Source organism: Oryzias latipes, chromosome 3 (assembly GCF_053564925.1).
Source record: "Oryzias latipes strain Hd-rR chromosome 3, Olatipes_Hd-rR_3.1".
Taxonomy (NCBI): Eukaryota; Metazoa; Chordata; class Actinopteri; order Beloniformes; family Adrianichthyidae; genus Oryzias; species Oryzias latipes.
Window position 1 is genome coordinate 24,462,964 of NC_136239.1, and position 15,369 is coordinate 24,478,332.

General features: G+C 39.8%; 1 protein-coding gene and 1 long non-coding RNA gene across 3 annotated transcripts in view; one reads left to right on the top strand and one right to left on the bottom strand.

Moving 5' to 3' along the window:
- The window catches only part of zfhx3b (zinc finger homeobox 3b), a 271,937-nt gene that overhangs the window by 141,084 nt on the left and 115,484 nt on the right, over positions 1–15,369 (bottom strand). The gene's annotated exons all lie outside the window — the stretch shown is intronic.
- On the top strand, positions 11,868–12,641 carry LOC144990973 (uncharacterized). Its single transcript, XR_013654860.1, has 2 exons — positions 11,868–11,970; positions 12,057–12,641. It is a non-coding gene; the product is annotated as an uncharacterized LOC144990973 (long non-coding RNA).

Sequence of the window (15,369 nt, forward strand, 5' to 3'; positions counted from 1 at the left end):
TGCGTGTCAGGTTGGGCAGATACTTCCAGACTAGAAGGGGTTAATGGGAAATCAATGTCAGGGATGTGAGTATGAACAGGACATGGGGAAAGCGGGACAAGGGGGTGTGGAGTTTGAGAGGGGGATATGAACATTGTTTCCTGTGATAGCAGCAGTCTTCCCAGATGTTTTCTGTCATTCAGTGGAACACTCTGGTGACCAGATGTTTCGGCTCAACGCCTTAGTGCCGGGTTTACATGGTAGCTGAGGATCAATACAGGTCAAGTGTATGGTAATGTTTGTCAGCGCTGGTGTTTGAACCAGACAGAAGACTGCGCTGGGCAAAAAGTCACTTGCATGTGTAAAATAGCAACCTTGTTTGATGATTGTTTTACTAAAGGTGCACACACCAGCGCTTTCTCATTAACACAGATCGTATGTTCCACCAGTGTCAGCGAGATCTCCAAATGTCGATTACACGAAACAAAAGGAAGCTCTCGTTTGGAACTTAAGGTAAAACAAATACAACAGAACGCAGCCGGGGTGTTTTCTTTTAAATGCCTGAGGGCATTTGGAGAGGTGGGTGTGGGGTTGCAAAGGGGGAACAAGGAGCAGGTCCCAGTGCAGTACGGCTCTTTGTAGTTTGAGAGCTCTGAACTAGCCAGAGGCTTACTGTTCTAACCCTTACCCCTCCAAGAGCCTGTTTGGGGAAATTACACCACAGCGTAATAATTAATCAAGTAAACACTGAACTGCTTTGATTTGGATTACATTAACATATTATCAATAATGCATTAGTCAAATACAAATAAACACCTTTGCATAATAGCATACTTAAGTAAGTACACGTTCACACTAAGCAGGAAAGTTCATCTTAAAGCAGTAATGAAAACCACAGAGAGCAAAGTCTGTAGAATTTTTGTGGTTTTTGGAAGCAACTTCGCTTTAAACTGTCTGTGTTCATCAGCTTCCTTTAGAATCACCCATTTGAAGCTTTTACCAAGAAGCGGAAAAAAAAAAATGAAGCCACTTATTTATTCTTAACAAAGGCAGAATGCATCATGCAGAGTAAATAAACACTGATGAGGGACTGAAATCACAATGCACGTAATTTGTGCAAAGCTACTCTGGGTTTGATTCCAAAAGTAGTAAAATGGATTGAGAAAAAGAGTTAGTCGCTTTTATCATTTGCAGAGGATTCGAATCAGCTCTGCTTTTGTATTTTCACTTAAATGCATGTTCTGTTTTTCTCCGATAAGTTGTGTTGTTTAAAAGCATCCGTTCTCGTCTAACGCTTTGTTCATTGGAGGAACTTCATGCCTAGGGATTTTCTAAACACAATTCATCAAAGTGGATGGGCATCCTTTTTTTCTGCATTCCTAATCCTTTTTGCTGCAGATGAGAGATTTGCTGTTCAGACTCATTAAGATTAAAGCGTTTTGCCAGAGTTATTTAAGAATGCAAAGTTCCATGTGAGACCTCTCAGAGTTCAGAACAGAAGAAAATCCCATTGACACGGTTGGTGCACTGGAGGCTGATCTTAGCCTATATTTTTCAACTGTTTTTGTTGTTGTCTGTGATTGAGTGATTGCATGACATATACTTTTCTTTAAACACATTCCTAACTTTTTAACATAACTTTCAAAAGATTATTTGTGTATTCCTCCAAAACCTTGACTGACAGTATCAGTATGGTGTCTGATTGTACTCAGTTTTTGATGATGTGGTAAAAATTTACCTTTATAATTAGACTGTAACAATTTATTTTAACAATTCGATTCATATCATCGTTTGTGGTTGACGATATGATTCATAGTCAATATTGATTAATTTTGAATGATCTGATTCACTGACCTAAAATCTATCCAAAACATCTATAGCCAAAAATTCAACCAATGTGACTCAGCGATAAATACCTGACTAGTTTGAAAATCCTTAACAGTGCAGGTGATGATTTCCTGATTCCTTGTATTTATTGCAAGTAATTAAGTGTTCATATAAATATTTGTACAAACAAACAAGTAAACAAGAATTATAAGTTAATTGTAAGTAAGATAACAGATTCACCTATTAAGCTGGTTGATTGTTACACCCCTACTTTATAATGAAGGTATGTGAGGGACCCTGAACCGTTTCATTCTATTTTTATTGTCTTAAGCAACACAAGTTATTTTGCAAAAACTAGGCAATAACTAGGAGACAAATTAGCTGTTGTTTCCGATGGGAAGTAATACATTGCAGTCACAGACTGTAAATGAGAAGTTAACTAGGTTGTACTTTTGCTTTTTCATCTGATTTTGGCAGCGTAACTGTATCAGTGAAATGGCTTGACATGCAACATCTAATGTACAGCTAGAGGAGATGGGCATCATTTAGCAGAAAAAAAAAAGATTATCATTGGATCAGTGCGAGTGTTAGTTTTCTGCCTAAGGATTTTCATATTAATTTCCTTGGCTGGAGTTTGAACACTCTGTTGGCTGGGCTCTGAAGCTCCTGCTCCAAACTTTCTAACTCCAAGTGTTGCAATCTGGTTCTATTTTACAGCTGGCCTTGAGATTGTAACAGAGCTCCTTTCTCTCCCTCCTCAACCGCATATTTAATCCCTGCGCTTATGTCAAACTTAATTACAGAACCTTGTACAAAAAAATAACAAGTGAGCCTTGTAGGAGCGAGAAGGAGAAAAGATGTGTATTAAGCAGGAGGGAAGAAGGGAACATTAGAAGAATGCTAAGGAGGTGTGTGTGAACATTTTAATGGCGGAGAAGGAGACATCTGAGAGTCAAGCACGGTGAATGACCAAATAAAAGGCACGATCAACATTTGAGCATACAAAACATTCAAATGATAATATTTTTTTAATAACTGCAGCAGGCTGTTCTGCATTTGAGAAGAACGGTGCTGAAATATCCCAGTTTTTCTTGTACTTTGCTAAAATTTAGAGGCAATATTTCCAAAAAGGAAAATGCGGCAAAGACAAAAATTAGTTATTAGTTCCTGTATCAATAAGTCTTGATTTGAAATCTTCAAATTCTTCTGAGCCAAAGAAAAAAGGAAAACAAATAATCAGCAGCAAGTTACCTAGAATGTGTATTCACGCGTGTGTGTTTGTGCACCCAAAACTATTTACTCTGTAGAAGTGGAACACTCAGGGAGAGAGATGTTTAGTCTGTCAGTTTAAAACTATTACCTCAAACTCTGAAAATATGAGCTGAGCCTGTCGTGCATCGACACAGGGAGACAGCGCTGTGAAGAGCAAACCTTTGAAAAGTCTAAATCAATTTTTGGGGGAATAACATAACAAACGCTTCGCTGCAGTGAAGAAAAGGGGATCTCTTTTTTTAACACTTTGAAAAGCACATATTCATACAATCTTCATAAGGCAAAACAGAATGAATGCCGTATACATGAAGTCTTTTGAAACAGGAGATGACAGGGAGGGAGAGAGTGAAGACACTGGGACGTTCCTAGGGAAAAGTAGACAAAACAAACAGAAGGACCATCCATGACATACACAGTCTTCTCATATTTATTTCCTTACAGGGGGCACATTGTGAATACCTTCTAAGACACCCACCCTTTAGGCCAACCTACTGGCTGAAGCCTTCCCAGACTAAACTTGAGTGGTCAAGTGAACCAGAGAAGTTCCCATGCCACCAGTTGTGGAACTGGCATGCCAGAAAGAGGTATTTATAGTAGGTCTGAACTAAAGGGCCAGGACAGAGGGCATGCTTGTTTTCATTTCCATCCCCCAGTCACTTCTACTCGGCCTCACATGTGGGTGTTAAATATATGTCCAAATACGCTGTTGGGGCAGAAAATAGGAGGCAGTGGGTTCCACTGGAGTCAGTTTAAGGCCCCCAAAGAAAGAAAGAAAAGAAAAAAACTCAAAAGGGTCTAAGTAGGAGGCTTAGTGCCAGCTCCAGGACACAGCTGCAACCGACACGACAACGAGAGGCTCGGGCCAGGCCCAATGCACTCCATTCACAGGCTCCATAGTGAGCAAGAGAAGAAATGTCCAGACAAAACAAAGGCATATTCAAATGGAAGTGCTAGCACAGACCTGCTGTAATGGCATCCTCAACATCAAACAACATCTGGCTCTTCCATATAGTCTGTTGTGCATTTATATTGCTCTGTCTTTCTGCATGGCAAATCCAGAGTGACATTATTACTATGATGGAAATAGACCCTATAAATACAAAGCACTGTGATGAATATAACAGTGATTATGGGGGCAGGGATAATGGGATCACGAAAGAAAGAGAGACCCATTGAAGTTTGGTCTGTTTTTGTGTTTGGGAATTCCTTTTAACTATTCGTCTAATGTATGAAAAATTACAGAGCCAACAATGGAGTGGTAATGATTTGGGTCTCTGAGCTCATAAGACCTCTTTAGTGATGCTCTTTCCAGTTTTAGCTCAGTGTTGCCACTTAGAGCAGTGTAAAAGCCTCCCAAGTGGCATTTTTTGTAAATGATACTTTGACAAACCAACAGCTAATAGATTGTCATACAGATGGTTTTTGAAAATGGCCAAAAAAGCAGTTATGAAGAATTTCTACATAGGACAGCCATTACAGCCCTGCTGTAAATTATCAGTCTTTTTTTCTTAATCAGATAAACACTCCTCTGCACATCCTGCTTGCCCACACAGGAGGCTTTTACAAAGATATATCCTAGATCTGTACCTTTTAGAACTTAAGCAACACCCTGGCCTGAGCCCCTGTAGAAATCCCAAATGTAAAGGAGCCATCCACTAGCTGATTGCATCGGAAAGATTCCACAGACAGTTTTTTTTTTCATACTTGTGGGAAAATAGCAGTTCTTGTTTCCTTGGATGCTTCACACATTCCTCACTTTGTCTTTACATTGCAGGGTCCCAAGGCAAGGGTATGGCCAAATACACTCCAGAGGAGGAGACTAAACGAAAGGTGTGGCCTCATGAAATTGTAAGGAAATTGTGTGTGTGTTTATTTAGGAGAGAGTTGCTAGGCGATGTGAACTCTAAAAGGCACTAATTACATTTCTCTGAGCTTGATGAGTATAACAGAAGTTGGACAGGAACTTTCCAGCTCATTTAACCTCTCAGAACACAGCTGGGAATTACAGATAACAGAACATCTGGAAGTCACAAAAATACTTCTCTAGTTCCTGATCCAAACTAATGCAAAAGTAGCCACATCCTGCAATGAATGTTATCCAAGAGCTAACACTGGGAAATATACTCATGAAAAGACATATATAGCATTTTTTCTGTATTGTTATGTACTTAACTTGAAGATATTCCTTATCAGACATTAGACTTTGCACAAATCCTTAACTGTGAAGTTTATCTTTTTAGTACAAATGTGACCACCTTCTCCTTATGACTGTGGACAAATGACAGATGTGAATGCCTTCTTGTGTTGAACGCATTCCGAAACATGATGGCCTCATTTTTGGAGCACAGCTGCTAGATTTACACATGCAGAGACACACAAACGCAGCTTCCTGGTCGCTGTGAAGGTTTGGTCTCATCGCAAATTCTTGACCTCAAACTCTCAAGGCTAAGATAGTTGGACTTGATTTATGCATGACTCGTCTTACAGTAGCAAAGCAATTAATTCTAATGCAGCAAACTATTAAGGGTGAATGTTTAAACATCAAAAGCCTCTGCTGACATAGACAAAGCATCTAACAAAATAGAACAGATGAGTGAGTCAAGGTCAAGGTTAGCCACTTTATAATGCATAGAGTCTGTTTTCTGTCAATGGCCAAGGAATCTGATTGTTTTTAAGCAACCTGCATAGTTTAAAAAGGAAAAGCTAGTTATTTTATTTAGACCCCAAATGTCAAGTCAATCAACAAAAGCCATTGTTAGTTAAAAGTGCACAGAGCCTAAGTTCATGATGGCTGAGTGAACACATCAAGAACCTCTCTTCTGTCTATTTGGACTTTTCACTGTTGCTTTGGGCAAAGGATAACGCTTCCTTCACCAACACATATTCATTTACCCCCCACCATCCCACTAACTGAACCAGGGAGACTGGGGAGAGTCACATTGATATTCACCACACATCTCCATCCCCCAGCCACTACCATCCCCACTGGAAATATTATTTCATTACATATATTATGCATTCAGCATAAGGGAGTTAGTGAATGCGCAGTGTGCAGCTGGGTGTGAGCAAGCGCAGATGTTTGGTTTTATGTATACATGGCTGTGACATGCCTGTTGTAGAAGAGGTTTTAAGAGGGTGTAAAAAGATATGATGCCTCAGGGGTCTGGTGTTAATGACATTTGGTTTACTTTGTCTGAACAAAGTCAAAATATTTATTTCAAACTGTTTTGGGTAAACACAGAAAAGGGGATTTAGCAAGTCTGACAGTGCGGAAGGAAAGTTTCACTTAGAGTTTGAATGAATTTTCCAGTTTGTGGGAGTACCGACACATCCACATGTGAATGCGCATACTGTGCCTCATGCAGAACAGGAGATAAAGATATACGATAGAGGAAAAGAAGAAGGCAGAGGGACAGTTAGATCTTTCATATGGGCCGCTGCTCTTTGGGCCCTAATCCAGATGTCACCAGAGCAGTTTTCTGTTTGCTAATGTCTTGCTTTAAAAAGCCCTCTTAAAAGCGACTGCTGCTTTTCCCTTAAGACTTTAAATGGCTCAACACAATGTAGTCTTGTCTGATCGGGACTGGAATCAAATTGGGAAAAAAAAACCATTTCACCTCTGATTAAGCACTGCTCTGTCTCTACTGTGGCATGCTGACCTTTCCAGAGGTCTGTCTTGTGCTGCTAGAAGGGCCTTCCAGAGAATACACTGGACTAATTAGACTGATTGACGTCAGAAAGCAGGGGGACTTGTACTTGAACCATTTGTCAGTGCTCACAACTGCATCTCTGTTAGGGACTATCAGACAAGTCAGCCTAATTTCATTTTTATATTCTGTGCAGCCAGTTGTTCGTTGGAGACATGCTCTGTGGCTGTCTTTCTTTTGCTGACATTGTTCAACTTTTTTTGCTGATAGATGAGGAAACCAGAAACTTAACACATCCATTTGGAAGTTTACAGTGAGCAAAAGGTTACCTAAATATCTGATCCTCCAAAACATCTAAAACTTATCAAACGTTGCCATTTTGTCAAACGTGGGTCTAAATAAATTAAAAATTTCCTGTCTGAGTAGATAAATCCAAATCTTTGTCTAGGTCAAGTTCTGTTGCTTTATGGGAATGCAGACAAATGAAGGAACCATCTCAAAGAAGCTGCTGGTGGTTAGTTTATACCAGTCTAGAGCAACATTAAACCAAGCATTGTTTGTGAACCTCTAAGACTTGTATTATATCTTGTATTTATTGACTTAAAGATCCTTACAGGATGCATCTGTGCATCCTCAGTCTGAATAAGATTCTGGCTCCTTAATTCTTTCCTCTATAATGCTCCACACCAAGCACATCAGAATAACAAAAAAGTTTTCTTAGCGCAACTTTTTAATTTAATCTCTCATCCTCCTTTATCTGAGGTTTCCTCATAAAGCCATGATGCATGTTATATTAATTGGGGGGTAGCATCTGGGTGTGAGGGTGGCTGGGCGCTCCTCCTCCTTCTTTTCACATTCCACCATCCATTTTAGAAGAACATAAACACTCACCTGAGCACAGGTGTTAGCTCACTTTGCAATTATAGTTTGCATGATTGAATGAATGAAAGATTTCACACTAGTTGGTTTAAAGGCATAGGTATGCGTTCGTGAACACTATCTGTTTTGTGTGCATGTTGACATGTGAACATTTTTTGCAGCTAGCAGGTGTGTTGATAATATTTGAGTGTGTGTGAACAGGCCCCGTCCTTTTTGTACTACATTTGAACTGTACCGTAACGATAAACAACCAGTAAACCTGTCTGCTCTATGCTGCTTCATGGTCTTACCCCCCCTCTCACTATCACCCCCCCCCCCCCCCCCCCTGACATCCCTCCCTCTTCTTCCCTTCTTTCCTTTTCCGTCCGGTCCAACACCAAAGATTTTCAATCATGGTTGAAATGAATAAAGTTTGGCCTCAATTACAAAAGGAGTTTGTTCAGTCATACCTTTGGTTTGTCTGAAGATTAATAACCCCTCTTGTTAAAGTAAAATATGTCCAACACACAGGCTGCACGGTGGCGCAGTGGTTAGCGCTCTTGCCTCACAGCAAGAAGGCCCCCGGTTCAAGTCCCGGCTGGGGGACATGAAAAACAGAACATCAGTGGGGGGCCTTTCTGTGTGGAGTTTGCATGTTCTCCCCGTGCATGCGTGGGTTCTCTCCGGGGTCTCCGGCTTCCTCCCACCATCCCAAAACATGCTTCATAGGTTAATTGGCAACTCTAAATTGACCATAGGTGTGAATGCGAAGTGAATGGGTGTGTGAGTGAGGACATTCTACCCTGCAACAAACTGGCGACTTGTTCAGGGTGTCCCCCCTGCCTTCGCCCACAAGTGGCCGGGATAGGCTCCGGCAGCCCCGTGACCCCGAAAGGGATAAAACGGTTAAGAAAATGAATGAATGAATGAATGAATGTCCAACACAAGAGGCCCTCAGCTCTCATCTGCCTGCCTAGCTGTTGGACAGGACAAGTAAAAAAAAAAAAAAAAAATTGGGGAGTAGCATTAATTTCAACCATCAAGTTTCTTGGAGCTGCCAGATCTTGGAAACTAGAAAAGCTTTAAGAAGGAACCTCAGAAGAATGAAGACCACCAGAAACTGGACCTCTGTCCATATTCCAGGCACTTTGCCTTCCACATCCAGAGAAATGTTGACTAAAGAGAGGCCTGGTAGTGAGAAGCCTCACCTCCAGTTCAAGCGGATTCCATTGGCCTTTTATTTGCTCTCGTTTGGCTGCAGGGGGAATGTGCTCCACTCTGACCTGGGGGCACTCATCCAATCAGCTCGCTATCTGCTGCAAGGGCTTCCATAATAGTGACATTTTTCCACCTCGTCAATAAAGTGTTGAAAGCCACCCTCCACTCGCTACTTGACCATTTAACTTCTTCTTGAAAAGGCCCTTTCTTTCTGTCTGTCTCTGTGTCTGGCTGAAATCAATAAAAGCAGAGGAATGGAAGAGTCCTATCTAGCAGTTGCATTAACTGGTGGTCTTGACTTCTGTACAAAGAAAATACTAGGCTAGTTGAGAGCAAACATACCCTGTTTTTCATTCATGCAATGGTAAAAAGTTGTTTTTTTGTTCAAACTATATGCAGTGTTTTTGCATTTCCAGAGTTTTTGAACATGCTAAATGGAAATAATATAGTCTCACAGATAGGTCAGTGCACATTCTTTTGTTCCCCATAAAAGAAAAGAGAGTGAAAGAAAGGAAACCTGAAATATTTTTCATTGAGAGAGGGGTGACTACCAAAAATAGTAAAATTTGCACATATATGAACCCTGTAGTCTGAAATGATCAGCACTCGCCTCATTTAGAAGCTGCATTCACACATCACATGGCTGCAGTGACTGACATGATGGCATCAGAGTGAGAACAAAATGTCTTCCAATAAAGGACCAGGAGATAAAAAATGAAAGAGATGGGTAACATCTCTGCCTGTGCTAAAATGGATGTAGTGCTTTGTTTGGTTATGCAGTCTGAGCGCAAATTGATTTCTGTGAAGTGCATGCACCAAAGAGCCACAGCATTTAGATGAAATAAATAGCACACTCTTGCAGAAATGTGAGGGTTTATTGAAGACGAAACTGTATGTGGAAGAAGGCGTCAACAAGGTAGTCAAAAAACAAAGATGGATGAGTTGAAAAATGCAAAAGAAATGCTTTTAAATGGATAATGTCTAAATGAGCAATACAGAGACAATGTCATGTCTTTAGTCTAGCAGCTGTGAAGAGCCAGCCTGGAAGACATCTGGAGTTGTGCAGAGCAACAGCCACTCTCCAACCACAGACAGCATGATGAGGGATTAAACTTCATTGCAACACGTTATGGTAATGAATGGGCTGCGGCCAGCTCTGAATGTGTTGGAATAATCACTGCTCTTCAACACATGTGCGACTGACACTTGTTAGATGTGTTTGCAAACACAGTGTTTCAGTCTAAGTAAGCATGCTAATAATATTCTTTGGGAAAGCGGTCCTGGCAAGCTAAAGGAAATGCTTGCAAATTTGGGAATTATTTTCTGCCCTGACTTAAACAGAGGCGAGCAAATTAAAATGTGCCGGTGTTACGGCTGTGGCCGTATTTGATTTTGTTTTGTTTATTTGTTTTGTGTATTATTTCTGTATCAGAGTGGGACTTGTGTTTTTTGTGGATCTTTGTGTCTGTTTTTGTCTGATTATTTTCAGGTGTGGTGGAAAGGGTGTGGCCTCCCATTGGACCAGCTGGTGGAGGCAGCCTTTAAAGCCACCATTTGGACATCCAGTCAGGGGGAAGGGAGCCTTGCTGCAACAGTCTCCACTGCAGCTTGGCCCTCTTCTCCATTTTTGTTTATGTCGTCTCCACTTGTTTTAGTTTGTGTTGCACTTCGTAGTTCTTTGTAGTTTTGTCTGTGCCCACTCTGTTTAGTCCTTTGGTTTATGATTTTGTTTAAGTGAAGCTGTAGGGGTGAACCGCCATTTTGTTTAGTACATGTTTTCTCCTGGTTTTGTTAGGTAAGGGAGGTTAGCGTTCTGTCTTTGATTTCCCTTTTCTTTCTTTGCAGGTAAGATTACATGTTGCAGTTAGTTGGGGTTTTGTTTGTTGTTTTGGCCTGGGTTCACCCTGAAGCCTTTTAGCTTCACTTTTAGTTCTTGTTGGATGTTGTTTGTTAATTTGTAAATAAATTTGGTTATTTTATGGAGACATTCGTTTGGTGCTTTTTGTTACAGTCAAGGTTGGTAGCCAAACCTTTACTTTTTTTTATGTTATGCCTTCCTAGGTACCCCTAGACACAAAGGGGGCGTAACAGCCGGATTTGGTGCAAAAGTTCTTGCGTGGTGTAAAATTCCCCAAATTAAACAATATTTTTCAAGAAAAGATGGGCAGAACAAGACATTGGGGCCTAAGCCAGTGTCTGGGAATCTGGGTTCAGGATTTGTGTCAGAGAGAGGAGGAGCAGACAGACACACAACTGAGAGGGATGAGGTTGACGGTAGGTCACATCGGCTGCCTGGCCTTATGGCGGACAGATGTTAGTCTAGATCAACAAGAGTTGTGACTCTAGGAGAAGTTACATCACACTGTGCCACTTTCTTTTAGTATCTTTTTTGTAAAATGAAACGTCTCTTACTCAGAAAAAAATGTGTAAAAGTGGTATATTGGACTAAAAAGTCTAAAAGCAGTAAGATAGAAACACTTGTTGGTTGATGTGCTAATAATTATAATACAGTACGTAGGGAGAAAAGGGGGTGGGTGGAGTAAAGCACCAGTTGATTATAAGACTAGAAGCCTTTGCTTAGCTCTAATGTACACACATTAATTTCTTATCTGACACAAAAACAGAAAGGAGCACTATTGCTTTGCATGCAATCATCATCAACTGAAATGCTAAAGCTCCACTCTGCTGTAATGCTGTAGAGTTCAGCCACATAAACAGTGGATTAATTGCACTTATTGAGATCAATAAAGTCTTAATAAGCTGAGAATGACTGTGGTGTCCAAAGCAATAATAGGAAATGTGCACTGTGCCAACCTGCTTCCTGGCAAGTCCTTTAACACAAGGACTTGGGCCGGCCCTCATGCAGGCGAATGGCATTGTGGTCTGGCCCTCTCATCGCCCTGCATACTCTCCCCACTGCACCGTAGTTGCCCAAAACGATATTATAAACATTTTGCCAGCAGATCAATACCTGTATTGATCAAGCATTGTGAGAGTGATCTGTCTAAAACCCAGAGCAGCCTAGAGCTTAGAGATGGGAGGAGCGAATAAGAGAGGCTACAGAGGGGATGGAGAAAGAGAGCGAGTCTGCAGCCACAGTAAAAGGAAGAAGAGGAACAAGGGGAGAGAAGGGAAACTGAGAGAGAGGCAGACGCAGAGCTGAATGCAGGTAAGGAAGCAGATTTCGGGAAATGTTGCCCGGCCACTTGGACTGGAGGTAGACAACACAGTAATTGCGTTCTCATTAACGGAAAGGAGGGAGTGAAAGCGACTAATGACTACTGCGGCGAAGTGACAGGCGAGAGGACCTGTGCATATGGATTCCAAGGGAGGATTCCAACACCTGTGGAAAGTCCTGCATGAGCCTGGCCTGCTGCGGCATGCAGCGCTGTCAGGTGCATGGATGCAGGTGCATGGATGCAGGTGCATGCAGATGAATGGCTTCACAATTTTTTTTTCCAATTTTTTGAGGAAGAAACGATAAATTCCATCTGATCTGCTGCTTGATATGAAGACCCCATAGGAGCAAAAAGACCTTGGTGACAGTCATGGGTAGAGAGGCCCCAGCACATAAAGTTGATATGGATTAACCTGTTTCAGGAAATATCAGGAATGAACATTTTGAGGACATAAATAACCTTGAGGATAAGAATCATCTAAAGCCCAGGTGGAAGCGCCAGAGGAAACAGCACCACTGTGAAACATGAAAATGGCTTCAACAAGAAAGTCTAAACCATCATTTGGGCTATTGCAAGGTTTAAAGATGTTTTTGGATATGTTCATTCATTAGACTGGATTTAATTCTTGTTTTATTTTATTTTCAATGGGACTACACCCAATAACAGACTCAACAATGATTCAAGGCCTCCGCCTTCAATTCGCCGCAGGAGGTATCAAAAGGCTTCTGAGATCGATTCCCTAGAGAGAAATCAAGTTTCTATTAACTGACTTTAAAATGACTTTCTTCTCATAATTAGGGATGTAAAGGAAAACAAATCTATAAAAGACATTGTTGAGGGAATTTTTGATGCTCATGAACTCAAAATGCACTGGAAACATGTTGCAGGCACACTCAATATGAAAGGCCTGGAGGTGAACCTTCAGGTCTTTCACACTGAGTGTGCCTGCCTGAAGAAAAACATGTAACGTAACAGAGGAATAAATATACATCAATATTTTCAAGGGAAACCAAATAAATACAAAATGTGAATGTTAAATCATGTACCAGCACTCACCTTGGTACACTACACACTGACCAAAAATAGCAGCTCTCCTTGAAGTTTGATATTAAGGTGTTTGATTAAGGTGTTCATTCTAAAACAGAAAGAAGAAACACATGACAGAACTTGATTTATTTAAAAATAAAAATAGATTTATAATTAACTTAGTGGTAACCATAATATAAAAAAAAAGATTATGTTTCCAAACTCTGTTTACTTTATTGTAAAAAAGAACGATAATTATTGTCTGTTTAGTACATCAAGTCACTAAGATGTGCAGAAGTCTTTTTCTTATCAGGGTTTAACAGAAGAGCCACTTCACAATTAAATCTTTTTTTGGTCATAAAACATTCAGACTGAGAGCTACTTTATGGCAAAGCAAAAGCTTGTTTTTATGGAGGAATGCAGTTTAAGGTCCCAAATAAATTCAATCCAGGAAGTGTGGTTGGTCCAATGGATTAAGAAAGCATACGTTTATCAGATGGTCTGAAACCGCACAACACTGACACAACAGTCCAGTTCCGGGAATGTATCAGTGTGACATCTATTGACCTGTTTACATTTGGATCACAGGGCCTGCGTAGAGATCCAATTTCAAGTGGTTGAATGTAGTCTTAAATGTAGACTAACTGATGTAATGGTTGAATCCGAGAGTCAGCATTTTAAGCTTTGTAAAAAACTGCCTAAAAACAACCAGAGACAACTAGTATAAATGACTCAATCACACTGATTAAGTTTAATTTAAATAAAAAAAAATTGGACCTAGTTTGTTGTGGATTTTTATTTTATTTCTCAAAAGACTGGGCATTGAAAGTGTTTTGCTTTTTTTATATATTAAAAATGGTATTTAATGTCAAACTATTCAAGTGTAAATATATTTCGTACTAAGAATTACCTTCAAAACCTATGAAGACGTTATTTAATGTGTAAACTGCATGTCAAACAATGTTGGATTTTGCCCTAATGTTACTAATATTTTACCTACAAATTGTGACATGTTGCTTCTTTGTTTGGTCAATCCCTCTCCTGTGTAGTTAAACTGAGATGTGGTTCAGAATATTTATTGATATGAATAAGATGAATCTAATTGTGTTTTTAAGAAATGAACAATTTCAAGTCTGAATCTCAATGTGTTTGAAGTCAGAACCCTCTCATTTTGAAGTAAACATGTAAGTCCACTCGATGTGAAAAAGCAAGGGTACTTTTCAATTTCAAACATCTGCTCTAAAAATGCATTCCTATTGATAAATGGTTAAAAGGAATTTAAACTTTGTAAAAATTTAGGTCCAAAGATTGTATTTTAAGAACTATGGCCCAAATTGTCATTGAATATTAATTTAACATTTACTGCAGATACTGGTATGAAAAGTAGAATACCATTATTGTATCAGTCTAATGTATTAGCAGTATATCTTTTTCCAGCATGTTTAGGCCTCATCCTTTCGACAGGCAAAATAGAGTTTTCCATAGTTTTGTAGAGTGAAATTCATTCCAATGTCATTGTTCTCACAAGAGGATAGTTGTCACAATTGCTAAGCTTAGCGTATGCAGCAAGTGTCAACCTTCTGTGAGGGAACATGCTGTCCACATTGGTTCTAAATGCAACCAAAGAATTGATCGATGACTGACATTATTTTCACCTTTTAGATTTTAATGAGCTGTAATTAACCGGAAAATAAAACCACCAGTATAAAAGTTAAACTCAGGCAATTCTTCTTTTCTAATATTTAAAGATGCAGAATAACTCGTTATTTTAACTAAAATATTAAACAGATTTAGCCTTTTGCCACCTAAATCACCCAAGCCGCTTTAGTGTTGTTTAGTGTTTTCATCATTTGAAAAGGACCGTATAATATTTTTTACTTGCCTCTAATGTCTTGTACTGATGTCAAGGCTCTTTTTGTTGTCCTTATTTGCTTGATTTCAAAAAACACAAATGCCTAAGTGTTATCAAATTACTCAATGATTTAATTAGTGTGCAGACAAACTAACACTGGTGCGCTTAATCATTTTCTTGTTTTCTTTCATCCTTTTGTTTGATTCTTGATGTAAAAGCTAAACCTTTGGATGAGTGCCAAACAATAAATTATGGCATTCATTAAACACATCAAATCGAAATTACTATTCAATTAACAAGTCACTCAAGCTGAACAAATCAACCAATTAGACAGTGTTTACACAGAAAAGCTAACAAAGGAGCATCCCTTTGGGAGAGCAGTAACACCAGCCAGTAGAATGACACTGCAAATGAGGAGCAGTGGGCTTAAAGAGGATGAGAGGAAGAAGAACTTGTTCAGAACAACCGCCCACTGGCAAAAATTTGCGAAAATTAAAATAAATTAAAACAC